The 14,138-nt window shown below is 36.4% G+C and overlaps 1 pseudogene; it reads right to left on the bottom strand.

Annotated features, from left to right (window-relative positions):
- Window positions 1-6,424: 6,424 nt before the first annotated feature.
- Window positions 6,425-13,593, bottom strand: LOC132624238 (cellulose synthase A catalytic subunit 3 [UDP-forming]-like; annotated as a pseudogene).
- Window positions 13,594-14,138: the final 545 nt, after the last annotated feature.

Below are 14,138 nucleotides of genomic sequence, written 5' to 3'. Positions count from 1 at the left end.
GGTATCATGAGAGGCGTGTAATGCTAAATTTATTGATTATAGTACCATGGGCCGTGTTAGATACTAGATTTTCTGAGTTCCGGATCTGAAGATTCCCATTTCTGAGATCATAGTCTCTTTCTCATGATATGTTGATTGGGCAATCTACTGCTGCTGCAGTAAAAAAGTTAAGATAGCAGACTGCAACTGTTGCTTAAGTCGCAACCGAGTCATTCTAGGTGATATGTGCAACTCTCTAGCATTTATGCTGGCGTTGAGAGGTTGGACCATGCTGCTGCCTTGAGAAAAGCAATGTTATATGATGGAATACACAAGGTTCCAGCCCACAGTTTTATTTGCAAAATTGTCCATTAGTCTGCTTGGTGATGAAATCTAGCTCGACTCATTAAAATCAGCAATACTGCATATAGATTTTTGCACAGAGGTTGAAGCACCGCTTAAAGAAAGCTGCAGTCAAAATTGTAGATTTTTGTGAAGTTGCATGGTTCCCAATTCTGTTTGACGAGGTATCTCTTTTTGTTTTCTACTTCCGTAGTCTTTTTCTTTGGCCCGAAATTTTGAATTTATGGAGCGGTCTGCTAATCAATTAAACTGAACAATAGTTGATCAACGATACTGTTCTGCTTGATTTCTTCCTAAATGAAGTGTCAAATCCATATGGATTTCGGTAACTAGCAATTCCATCACTCAATTGTGTCGGTGTCTATCTTATTTTGGGCTTTGAACATTACTTGCACTCCCAGATTTTGTATTTATCAGTATGCAAGTTATTGTTTGGGACTAAGATATAGTTGTTGCCGTATAATAGTGATATCTAGTTTCACCTCTGCTTGTATTTGAGTCTTAGTATCCGAGGTTGTTTCTCCAACTTTTCAATTGCTATACCACCTCCATTGTGATCGTCGCTATTCCAGTTATTGTAGGTTGACCAATATCGATGAATACTTTCTCTATTTCAAAGTACACAAGATTTTGGAAATGTTTTAGGAATTTTAATGTGCTTTCAACTGTTATTCCAATTTTCTTGCAAGTTTCACATGTTTTACTATGATCATGTGTTTGTGTGTTGTACGTGATCCCTAAAGATTTTATTATCAACGAGTAGAATTGTAAAGCTCCGTAAGATTTCCTATGCTTAAATTTTAGTAACAACGAGTTAATGACATAATTGATGCACCCGAGAGGTATAAGGACCCACAAGGCCTAAAGTGTTAGGAATATATCAATGTGTTCATGGTAAGAGTTGAAGAATTAATTAAAGTGGCTAATGAACACATTACATATAATATATGGATCAAAATGGTCTTGGATGACAATTTTAAAGATTAAGTGGGCCAAGGCCCCATCTTTCAATGCCTCATGTGACAGATGGTTTTGGGGAATGGAAAAAGAGAAAAACAAGTAAACTAGGGTAGTGCAAATATGAGGAGGCAAAATTTGATAGAAATAAAATCTTTCAATGACCTGCTAAGAGATGTCGGCAAAGAACAATTAAGAAGGCGATGATATCATTGTCCAAAAGCAGCAACAATGTTAATTACCTGCCGAATAAATGCTGGTTGCAGCTTCAATTAGTTACTACGACGAATTAAGAATATTGATTGCGTTGATCCCTGGTTATTATGTAGATTGAATGGTTGATTGTTGTTGGCACGCGTAGAAGTTAACAGGCTAGGAAGGAAGAATCTTGAGGTGAGTTAAGACTTGCCTTTACTAAAGTTCTTTTCTCATGAAAGTTCGGCCCATAAGGTGTTTGATTAAATGTTTTGAATGATAATGTGAGTTTAATTAGAGTGAGTAAGCTCATAACATCCATGATTATTTAAGTTAAGCGTTACATGTTATCCTTAATGAAAGAAGTATTCTTTTAAGCTTTCAAAACCATGACCTCATGTTCATATTTGTTGATGACATTATGTAAATTTGAAGTTTCTTTACACTAATTATGAAATGTGTAACAATTTGATATTTTTTCCATTTTTTTCTCTCTGAAGTAAAGAACGCCATGATGTGCTTTAAGTACTATAACATTGTTAAAGCTGAAAGCTTGAATATTTAATCCACTATTTAATGAAATGGTAACCGTATAAAGGGTTACTAAGGTTGAAGTTAAATGGTAACCATATAAAGGGTTACGAGCAACCGTACAAAGAGTTGCTAGTATTGCATAAAGAAGTACAAAAGATTTGGTGGCCGCATAAAGGGCTATGAGTAACCGTACAAAGGGTAACTAAATTTGCCATAATAAGACACAACATGAATATAATGGTAACCGTATAAGGGGTTGCTAATATTGCCATAACAAGGGCACAACATGAACATATGGTAACCGTATAAAGGGTTAGAAGTAGCCGTATAAAGGGTTACTGATTTTGCCATAATGAGGCACAACATGAATATAGTGGTGACCGTATAAAGGGTTATGAGTAACCATACAAAGGGTTACTAATTTTTCATAATAAGACACAAAAGACTTGGTGGCTGTATAAAGGGCTATGAGTAACCGTATAAAGGGTTGCTAAGTTTCTATAATGAGGTACAACATGAATGGTAGTCGTATAAAGGGTTACTAATTGTTGTTCAGTCGACTGGAACTATTTAAAAGCTACAAAATGAAAGAATGTACTTAACTAAGAAATGCTTATTAGTGGTAGCTTAAATGTGATATATTATTTACATGATGAGTTTATATGAATCGTTCTCTTTCAGAGTTTATGTTATTACATACATGTTTGTTTAAATTGTGTTTTAACTTTAGTGAGGGGGATGTTGAGACTCAGTGAGTACGGTGGATTATACTGACATTCTCATTTGGGAACCTACGTTGGTCTGCAGTACAACGTAGGGACCAATTTTGCAAACGAGCAGACTATAGGCTAGAGATCCCTCACCTCCCGTGCTTTTGGTAGCTCCACTTCTTCCTTTCGGTGGGGACACATATTCCTATTCAGTTAGTTCTTTTATGTAGTCACTATCTTCAGTTTAGAGGCTTCATCGATAGTCTTAGAATTGAGTTATGTATTCACATTATGCATTATGTTGTACAATGATAAGAAAGTGTATAAACAAATCTATATAAATTTTCAAAATGTTTACTTGAACGTGAGACTCAAATATATTATTTATTTTATTGAGAATTGCATTGAGTCACACATTTTTCTTAAATAAGAACATTTTAGAAAGCCGAGATGATCTGCTCGGTCAAGTTAAGGCACCGAGTACCAGTCACTGCTTGATCAGAAATTGGGTCGTGACAAGAATTCTACCAGTTTACTCTCAAGTTCTTCTTTAGGTATTTAAATGACACAAAGCGCTATGAGCAACCCATAATTTGCATAATTTGTTGGACTTTCTAGACAGCTTAGCTATTTAATGTAACCAAGTCCAGTGCCTTCTTGTGTACTTTTAACAGTATCACCTTGATATTGTTTAAAAAAAAAAAAATCGTTGGAATGGGATTCTGCAAATATTTTAGTGCTGTCTGGATTTATCACTGTGTTGCATGTCTCTGTTGCTCTTTTTCTTTCATGTCATCAAGTAATATAACATGAAATTGTATCTTATAACATGCACAAGATTTCCAGGACACGAGGAACAAAAATGAGGAAAATGCGGTGGCAGAACATGACGACAAATCTATCTTCAGGATTATCAATGCCTTGATTCTGATAGTATTTTTTTTAAATAACCTAGAAATTCACGAGAGCCAGCCAACACAAGTTTCAAACTCTCTGTATAATGGACTTATCGATTTTCCCTTCTCCGTTTAAATATCAGGTGTGCTCTTATCAGTGAACCAAAAGCCTGGGTGTTTGGCAAAGATGGCATCTTTCTAGTTTGTGGTGGCCTCAAATGGCCTTATCAACCTCTTTCTAGTACGGACGTTATTGATGAAAAGTTGCGATGCTTTATCTTCATAGTTGCGGCATGTAAGTGTTTAATTTTGTGACACCTTTTGCTCCATATTATAGTCTGGTATCACGAGAGGCTTGTAATGTTAAATTTATTGATTATAGTAACAGAAGATTATCCTTCTGAGACCATGAGGCTCTGTTAGATACTAGATTTTTTGAGTTACGGATCTGAAGATTCCCATTTCTGAGATCATAGTCTTTTTTTCGTGATAAGTTGATTGGGCAATTTGCTGCTGCTTTGGTCCATGGTTTCTTGATGTGTTGTCGATCTTTTGATGGAATGATCTAAAGATTCAAGTTGCGTCCAATTTCTGTTTATCAGTTGAATAGGCCATAGGAGATAGTTAACTATTACTCCCTCCGTTTCAATTTGTTTGAACTTTATGAATAGAGAACTTTGCTAATTTCTTAGCAAAATTGACTTGTGAAAGAGAAATAAAGGCTACTTTTGTGCAATTTCAAGAGTGACTTTAGAAGCATGGTCCATTAGATCCTGTGATGGTGCAAATGTCGGCCTTATCATTCAACGAAATTTTAATTTCTCTCAGCTCAGGTTTGTTGTCAATAAATTAAGAGAGACGAGTGAATCAAAGCGGCTATTTTGCATAAAGTCGTGCAACTGGTGGTCCTGCTCAACATCCTAATAAAGGAAGTTGTTAGAAAGCTGGAAAAAAAGCGGGTGCACTTTACTGCGTTTTTCTTAAGCAAGTTCTTCAGAGGTAGAAACAGAGAAAACTCATATGCAAACATGTTGGTTTATCAGGATCTTCTCTCCGATGATGAGCTCCTTTTAGATCATTTCCTTATACAAAACTTGAGAATGGAGTGCCCTCAGAACTACAAGGAAATAGGGTCGTTTGGGGAGCCATTATGTAAATATCGGGGGGAATCCATTTGCTAAAGCTGTAGATGAAGACGAAGGTGCTGATGATCAAGCTGTCAAGGTTTATTGATATTGCTGGAGATGGCGATTTTTTTCCATTAATACTGTTATCAAAATTTCGATTTTGTATTGCAATCTTATATAGCAGCATGGATTTGTGATATATATGTGGATTGAAAGGAGAATCAACACATGTACTTAACATATTAACCAATTCTTTTTCATTTGTTACTTTAGTGACTGTTGGACGTTCATGTTGTTATGGAGCAATTTTCATTTAACAATTGCTACTAGTGGCGGAGCTAGAGGGGCGTTCATTCGAACCCCTTTGCCAGAAAATCACACTTAATATACGTGATCATTTTTTCTGTAAATATATATGTATAGTAGATGATGAACCTTACTGGTGAAAATCCTCACCGCCACTGATTGATCGGTTTCAAAGATTTGCTTTTGACAAATGATAAGATGAGAGACCACTTGTTCAAGTAATTCACTCCTTTTACTTTCATACTAGGAAATTAACTCGCGCTTCGTGCAGTCCTTAAGGAAAAAAAAATGTTCAACTAAAAAATTTCCAAGCTTGTGATACATGAATCCCCTAAAATTCAAAAGATATTTGATGGTTAGTAATATCCTATGCTAACCATCTTAGCAAGAATAATGCATAGTTATTGAATCATTATCCAATAAAGAGAAAAAGAAAAAGGAAAATCAGTGGTGCAATAAAACTGTGAATAGAAGCAAACTTATTCCAAGATAAATTCGATTAATCGTATTTTGCCAATGTCAAGATAGCCTTCTGGGGTTAATGCAACACCCTGTTTCGTTGCACTTTTTGAAGTTTTCATTAATGGATATAAAGGGTTGGAAGAGGGTGTAAGTAAATAGTTTATCTTATTCAAGAGAACTAAACCACATATTATATTTGATAACGTAGCAGTGGCTACATATTTCAAATACAAGCTTAGTGTTCGGAATCAATTTCATTCTCTTCCTAGTTCAATACAACTGGTTCAATTCTCCAAAAGTTAATAAAGAAATGTAAATAACTCAAGTCAAAATAAGTTGATATTTAAGAATAATCGATGGACTTGGATTTAAATTCAAAAGCTATAAATTTAGAAAATATATAGATTAAACACCAAAATAACAGTGCAAAAGGGAAACAAATCTTCATGCTTGTTGGACGAAGTTCCACTTCCCTAGGAAATGAATTGATAGTTACACCGTTTTTAAGTCATTAAAACTGTTGAGTACTTTTTTTTTTTTTTTCAAAAATCATCCTCGCCTGTTTGGTACTATTCAAATGGAAGAAGGAACCGATTTCCTTCCAAGGGAACAATTCACATAAGGAAAATGATAAATAAAATTATAACTTTTCATTGTAAAATCAAATTGCCAAGGAAGTATATATATTAAAGAGAGTACATTTACATGAAACTGCAGATCATTATCAACCCGACAATTATAGCCAATCTTGGTAGCCACAACCAATGTCATTATCATAATTAGCCAATCTTGGTAGCCACAACCAATGTCATTATCATAATCTTCATTCTATGCCGTTAAAAAGGCTCAAAAGGTTGTTTCGCATAGACGAAGCTAAAAATTTAAATTCAACGACTGCTACAATGCAATTTATATTAATCCGAGAAGTTCAGGTCTTTCAATGTAATCCTGAAGAACTCTAAAAGAATCATTCATCCATCCCCCCATCTTTAGGAATTCGTATTCTTCACTTCGAAATTCATTGTCAGATCCCTGAAACTAATCCACACACGGGAAAATAATTAAGCATTTGCAAGGAAACATGAAAATTGGAACAATTATACAACCTTTTGAAATGAATTTAAACTATTATGCCATCTCCAATCTCCAACACAAAGATGCATATAGGTCAGGACCAAAGATACTTCAGCACGGACAGCTATCAATAGGATCAATAATACCAAGAGAAACCCAAGAACATAGTAAACACGACCGAGCCATTCGCTAGACGTGATGAAGAATAGCTCAATGAGGAGAATTCCTAAAGGGAGGGTTCCTGCTCCAATCGCCAGCAACCAAGTCGGGAATCCATTCGCTGCACTTTTGCGAGGAATTTGATTATTGTGAATATGGATGTGGAGCCTTTGTCCCGATTAGTCCACCTATGAGCAAAAGACATACCTGATATGAAAAAAATCAGAGTAACATCAAGATTATGTGTGTAGAGAAAGGAATTGCAGCAGCACTATGATGTCCCAATAAGAGGAAATTCCAAATGGTCGATATGAGACACGCAATTCCACGGAAAAGGCAGGAAACTTTTCAGGAAATAGCGCACCATCCCCTGGTGTCATAACAATTTATTGTCTTCAAAAGCCAAACAACAACATATCTAGCATTAATCCCTAAGAACATGTAGGAAAAAAGCATGCCAGTGATAGGTGAACCACAAGAAGCCGGCGACATAAATCCTACAGCCGCAAAAACTTGCCTGAAAGGAAATGCGCCCTTATTTCTTATGTCACTATTTAGACTTCTACAACTAACAGAAGGCGAGAAAGATTAAAATATAAAGGTTTATATATGCGTAGTTCACAAAGAGTAGGACAACTTCTTGTTCTCGGCCACCTCAGACCCATCCCACTTTAAAAATGAAGCTTCGACAGGAATTTTGCTAAGGTAGTACAATATTTATCCGTGGTTTAACAAAAAATCAGAGAGAATGAGAATATAATGAACTTGCCCTTCTCCAAGGCTTAGATCTTGTTGCTTGGCTTGGTCTTCAAGATCAAGCATAACTGGTAATTAAGTTGGAGCTAAAGTCACCATTCTGTTGATCTTGAGCTCCAATCGAGGTACACCAATATTAGATCATCCACAAGAGTTAGAACCTAATACAAAAGAAGATACGTTAGAAACGAAAATTACAGTCACTGCAACATTGACACAGCCTGTAGCAACAACCAACAAGGACACATTCTTATCAGACAAAAGCAAAGCCTAATTCTCGCCTTATAAGTGGTACTGTGTACTCCACTGTGAAAATAATTTCTTACATATTAAATAAACAAATAGAAAATATAAGAAATAAAAAAAAAACCTATAATCAACTAAAGACCACCTTTTCATATACATTGGTTCTCAAAAACTCTCTGCTAATCCCTTGCAAATGGCTTATCCACCACCACATACACATAAATGTACAGAGCGAGTGGAATCTTCAATTTTGTGATTACCATATTGTTTCATGCAACAAAAACAATTCCGAATGATTAAACATACAAATCATTACAGAGATTAGCAAGCGATATTATATTTATCACTGATATAAAAATAGAAAAATGTAACAAAAAACTCAATTCAATTGATAAACACAAGTTAAAAGTGTGGATAAGCATGAAGAGAACAATTGCATAGCCATATAAACAGTGCCAAACAGTTGTGACTCTGAGAGCTAATTGGCTACCAAAGCATGAAAATCAATTCGTCACAATGAGAAAAACCAAATTCACAACATTCGTTCCAAACAGAACTATCAAATTTTCTAACCTGTATCCTGAACTCACGATATAGCTAACATCTAGCCCTCTCAACAGGCAAAACAGGTGAGGAAAGTTCCTGTTAGCGATTACTATCAAATTCCAGGAACGTCACCTAGTCATTTTCAGGTCTCACTGGTGTCTAACTGCCTAGGATGAGTTGCATTTCTTGCTTACAATTTTAGCATGCTAATCAAGGAGCAATTAAAAGCTCAACTCTTCACAAGCATTTACTTTTAAGAAGATGGGTTACATTTACAAAGATATTGCATACCAATTTTTTTCCTGCTTTATTAATTAGTAAGAAAATAGTGAGGGCAAGCAACAGAAATCACGTAAGTGTACATGTACCTAGAATACTTCTTGGCTTCTTGTAGTATGTGTACCTAGAATACTTCTTGGCTTCTTGTAGTATGTGTGTCAATTAGGAGTTACAAATTTTACAAAAACATATTCATCAACAACAACAACAACCCAGTGAAATCCCACAACGTGGGGTCTGGGGAGGGTAGAGTGTACGCAGACCTTACTCCTACCAAGGTAGGACGACTGTTTCCAAAAGACCCTTGGCTCAATAGAAAGCATAAAAAGAGGTCAGATAAGGCCAAGAAATTCAAAGCAATATGGAGAATACCTATAGCAACACTATGGATTGAAGCACAATTGGTTGATTGACCTTTTGTTTATTATAAAGGTTAAGAGTACAATTGGTTTGATTAATCTTCTACAAGTTAGTCAACAGTGTAAAGAATTTCCATGTGCATCTCCTCTTTTCAACATGTCTCAACTTAGGTCCATTTTAAAAAGGTTAAGGAGAAATTTCCAAGCCTATCTATATTTCTCTTTGCAGAGGCAAGTCCAACACAATAGAAACGACAATTTTGTCTATATGTAACAGTTCTACAAGTTCAATTTTGACTTCCTTTATTGGACAACAGCAAACCTGATTCCAGAAGGCAGGAAAAGACACACTGTTCACTCTTAAAGACAGCAAAATAATATAGGACAAAGTTCTCAGTGTTGATCAACCATTACCTGGTGTGTTCCGAGTACTCTACAAGTACTACTGACTAAAGATAGGGTTTATCTTCTATTTCCAGTTCAGAAGTAATTTCATAAAGAATATTTGAGGAAATATGAAGTAATGAACAACAGGGTAGATATTTTTTTAAGAAGGAAAAAAAAAATACTGGTATCTAAATCCAAGAGACATTTAGCAAATTGCAATTTTCCTTCTTTTTTTCCCTGATGCAATAGATTTGCCAATTAACTTACTAAAAAAGGAGTTGCTGCGCAAGGTGTGACAGGATAAGCATCAGAATGATCATTCTGGAATTGGCGAATACTTAGACAAAGATAACATTAATAAGCATGAACTGAAAAGATTAGTAATTTAAACTATACCTTCAACTCTCTCCTCTATATCCTCCAGATTGAATATTGGCAAAGTGGGATCAACATTCTTACTAGATTTCTTCTTGTCTGAGCCTTTTTGACTTGATTTAGAACTCTTCTTTCTTGATCCACCGAAGCAGGAAGAGAGGAACCCTGCTTTCTTATGCTTTGGCGTAATAGGAGGTTCATTACCATATAAAGTTGTTCTATTAAATACACATCCAGTACCCACATACACTGGGCCTTGAATTCCATCCAAACCTCTCAAGTTAATCTGGTTCAACAAACAACAGTGATTTCACATCAAGATCCACATGAATTAATCTGAGCATAAAAGTGCATGAACTGAAATAAACACTGTTCTAGCCTCTGACTGAGTATAAATCACTCGCTGTTACTGAAGTTCAAACTTAAATCGAAAAAAACTGTATTCCTATTGGCATATCGATCGTTCCTATCAATACCATCGAATCTCTGAGGGAATCGAACATAGCAGACATATTTTCCAAGGTTAGGATCCATTAAAAAGCACATTGCCTCTCTCAACGCCTTTGTTTTGTTTATGTAGTGATCACAGTCCAGATTGAGCATAAAAGGTCCATTAGTGAGAACCGCTGACACGCGAACCTGCACAGTCATTGTATATGATGAGGATGTCCAAACTTAAAGTCAAGATCTCCACTTTGTCCCAACAAAACCTATAAATAACAGAGACAATGCAGTTAACAGAAATTAGAATTTTCAGAGAAAGCTAATTAGAAGTGCGCAAGACCAATGTCAAAACTAGTGGACTAAAGTAAGATCCAATCCTCTGCAAGTTAAGAGTTATTGAGCAACACTGATATCGTTTGTCCTAAAAATCACATCCAACAAAGAAGAACTAAAAGTTACCTGAATCATCCCAGGATGATCCCTGGTGTTATCCCCAGACCATGGTGTGCCATCTTGCATTATCCATCCTTCTTCAGGGACCTTTTGAGCTTTTGCAACAAGGGCATTGGTGCGAATTTTGAACTCTTCATACTCCCTCTATGATTCCAAGAAACATTATGAGCACACAACAAACGTAAAACAACAAAAGACACTGCAAAAACTAAAACTGACCTTCATTGCCCTACGTTCTTTTACAAATGATGTTTGAACTTTATGCTTCTAGTAGTCAACCTTCTGAGAAAAGTACCACTCTGGAGCTCGTGGTTCTATGCGTACTTCTTAGAGAAAGGAACCCATTTCCTTGCAAACTCTGCTGTTTCAGATAGGGCTTCAAATGTCAACATGGCAGCACCATCATCAGACATATAACAGGACACCTTATCAATGGGATAATCAACTGCAAGAACGGGCAGGACAGTATTTGCTGTAACAAGAGGAGGCTCCTTCAAAGGATCCACAGTACTAACAAATATGTCAACAGCAACTAATTGTGATGGCTCTCCTTCACGATCATACCTACCATACATCATGACTAAAACTGAGTATAACAGATAAAATGGAAACGCGCAAAACAAAAAAGGGAAAAATCAAAGAGAAAACTATCAAGCTCTAACCTAAGAGCAAGCCTATCAAGATATGTCTCGCGGTTGGCTGGAAGCCACTTGGGGAACTGATCCAAAATCCACGATATTGCAAACCAAATGTCGCATATTACAGATAACAACCATGATGCAAATGCATTGGGCACTGGGTTCGTTAATAGTGCAAGAAAATACAGAGACAAGCCGGAGGATAGTGACCATCCTGTAAGGATTTATCCTAGATGATGGAATAGACACCTTCCTTGAAAGAGGTTGTCTAGCCTCATCATTGCTGCACCAACAAAGATGTACCATTAGAAGAAACCCGAGCTACGTTCAAGGACAACACAAAATTCGAATGCTTCAACAACCACTTCAACATTCCATCAGAATGCTGATTCAGCACATATCATGAATACAGATACTCTGTTTTCTTCTCCTCCTTTTTCTTTGTAAAGAGAGATATCAGAGATGATCTACCAAAACAAACACTTAGAAACCAGAAAATACATCAACATAGCTAAAAGATTTAAAAAAAACTCACAGTAAAGAGTCATCCACCAGAATGTCAGTACTAGCATTAATATCTCCAACTCCTCGTTCCAAAGGAGGAGCAGAACGAGGATGGCTAGTGGTCATCGGCACGACATTCTTATCCTGCTTCATTTCCCAGCCATCAACTCTTTCTTTCCAAGCAACATTGCCAAGTCCAGGGGATTCAAACTCCTTTACTGGATCCACAACCCTGATGTTAGCTGCCAAAATAAGCAAAGTAATGCCTCAAAAATCTAGACCAGAAGTGAAGAACAGATAATTCTGTAAGCACTTGTAGAACAAACGAGGAACTTACGTGATTGGTTAGCGTCTGTTGAATATGTAAGTGGATGGATGAGTTTTGCACCACCAGCAGGTCCAGGAGACGCCATTGAACAGCATTCTGCTGATGCTGCAGACAGTTCCCCAGAAACCTAAAGGTAAGACACCAACAAGCATTCAGTCACTGAATAAATTACTTATACCAGGCAAGACAATCAAGGAAAGGGGGAAGATAATAATATGAAAAACTAGCACCTGTAAATCATACATCTGTTCCATTTGCAAGCAGAGGAATATGATTGTGGGAGACCTCTTTATCATACTTTGGAGCACCAGTCTCCTTACTCGGCCCGTAAGTCGCGTGCCAGCTCAACATACGGTCAGCCAATTTTTGCTTCTCATTCAGGTTTTCACAAGAGTAATTACGATCACTGGCACCATCATCAGCATCACCATCTTCTACACTTTCACAACTAATAGCAGGACTTCCTATAACAATCAAATTAATACGACACATTACAACAACACACCCAGTGTAATCCCACAAGTGGGGTCTGGAAATAATACAGCACGTTAAGATCTCCAATCAGTATAGTATAGGACTTAATGTAGTTAATTGCCGTTCAAATCATTCAGTAAATTAGGAAGATGCAGCTCCTTTTTTTTTTCTCTCTCTTATAGTGTGTTCTTTGTCACTTAGGATCAAGGCAAGTTAACTGCAAGCATAATCTCTTGAAGGGAAATAATTATTTTAGCAAAGCCAGCTTATCACCTTATATAAAAAGTTGCCTGTCAGCATATACAAATCATGCACCAGATTCAAAAACTTAAGGGCTCTTACTTCTCTTGGCCAACAAGTCTTGACTGATCTATTAGATCCTCAACTCAATTGCTCAAATCAGAATCATCCATAACTTCTTGTATCTGGTCTTGCACTGTAGGCAAGATTGATTCCAGGCCTTCCTCTCGTATTCATAGCATGCCCTACAAAGAGGGAAGGCACAGACATCGCAAGCAACAAATGACAAGCCATTCACATTAGTGCCAACACCATCACCACAGATCTGACATAGTTGAACACCTAAGGTCTTTCCCTATGCAAACAAATCAGCACAGTCAGACAGACTTCCGGACTTATATTTAAGCTTGCTAAATTATGATGCAAGCTACAATCTCATATCATACAAGATCAGACAAACTACTTCTACTCAAGCTTAGTAAAACAATTCTAAATTAAGCTTCACATCAAAGATCTAAACATTCTAACAACTTCTGCATTTCAATAGAAACAATTGTAAAGCATTAAAGTTCAGTTCTTGACAAATTACTACAAACATTTCAACCTGATAGTGACACAGAGCACAAGGTAGTGGAACATCACAGACAAATTAACTGATCAAAACACCAAACCCAAATTGGAAAATGACAAGAACTGATATCATCACGCCAATCTGAAGAGCAATTGTGCATAAACAAGCTAAAGGTGGAGTATTTATTTGTTCCTTTCAAGAACTAAACTTAACATCACCTTCTGGATCCATTGTCAATCTACTTGGATGTAAACAATGGGTTTGCAATCAGATACCACAGTCTCAGCCAGATAGGTTGCCAAATTATAGATCAGATCTATTTCAGTCGCCAAGAAATTGTATCTTGTATAAAGCTAGGCTAAAGACTTTGACACCTAAATATAGATCAAGATATTCCAAATTTTGAATCTTTTTAGTCTGCTTTCTCTATACAATCAAGAATCTCAATCAAGTTCGGGGAAGGAGCCTAATTCTGCAGTTGCTCCTAATATGTTTACCACAAGGTGTAAGCCATATCTTAATTTATTTTCCATCAGCACACAGTATTATTGCAAGGTTCCATTTAACTTGATATTGTTCCATTTAAATCAAAGAAAACTCTGTGGAGAATTGAAACAAACAAAGGGGCACACAAAAATAAATAGAGAGATAAAAGAGAAGAGAGAACGTACTTTGTTAAGTGCAAAGCTCCAAAACTTGAACATTCCTATGCATACAGATTTATTAGTCCTGAGTTACTTTAGAGCAATCCTATCCATTGAGTTAACACATAAGGA

The sequence above is a fragment of the Lycium barbarum genome, chromosome 2, assembly GCF_019175385.1.
Source record: "Lycium barbarum isolate Lr01 chromosome 2, ASM1917538v2, whole genome shotgun sequence".
In the NCBI taxonomy this organism is placed as follows: domain Eukaryota; kingdom Viridiplantae; phylum Streptophyta; class Magnoliopsida; order Solanales; family Solanaceae; genus Lycium; species Lycium barbarum.
Note: the sequence above shows the minus strand (reverse complement) of the source record. Positions and strands in the feature narration are given on the sequence as shown.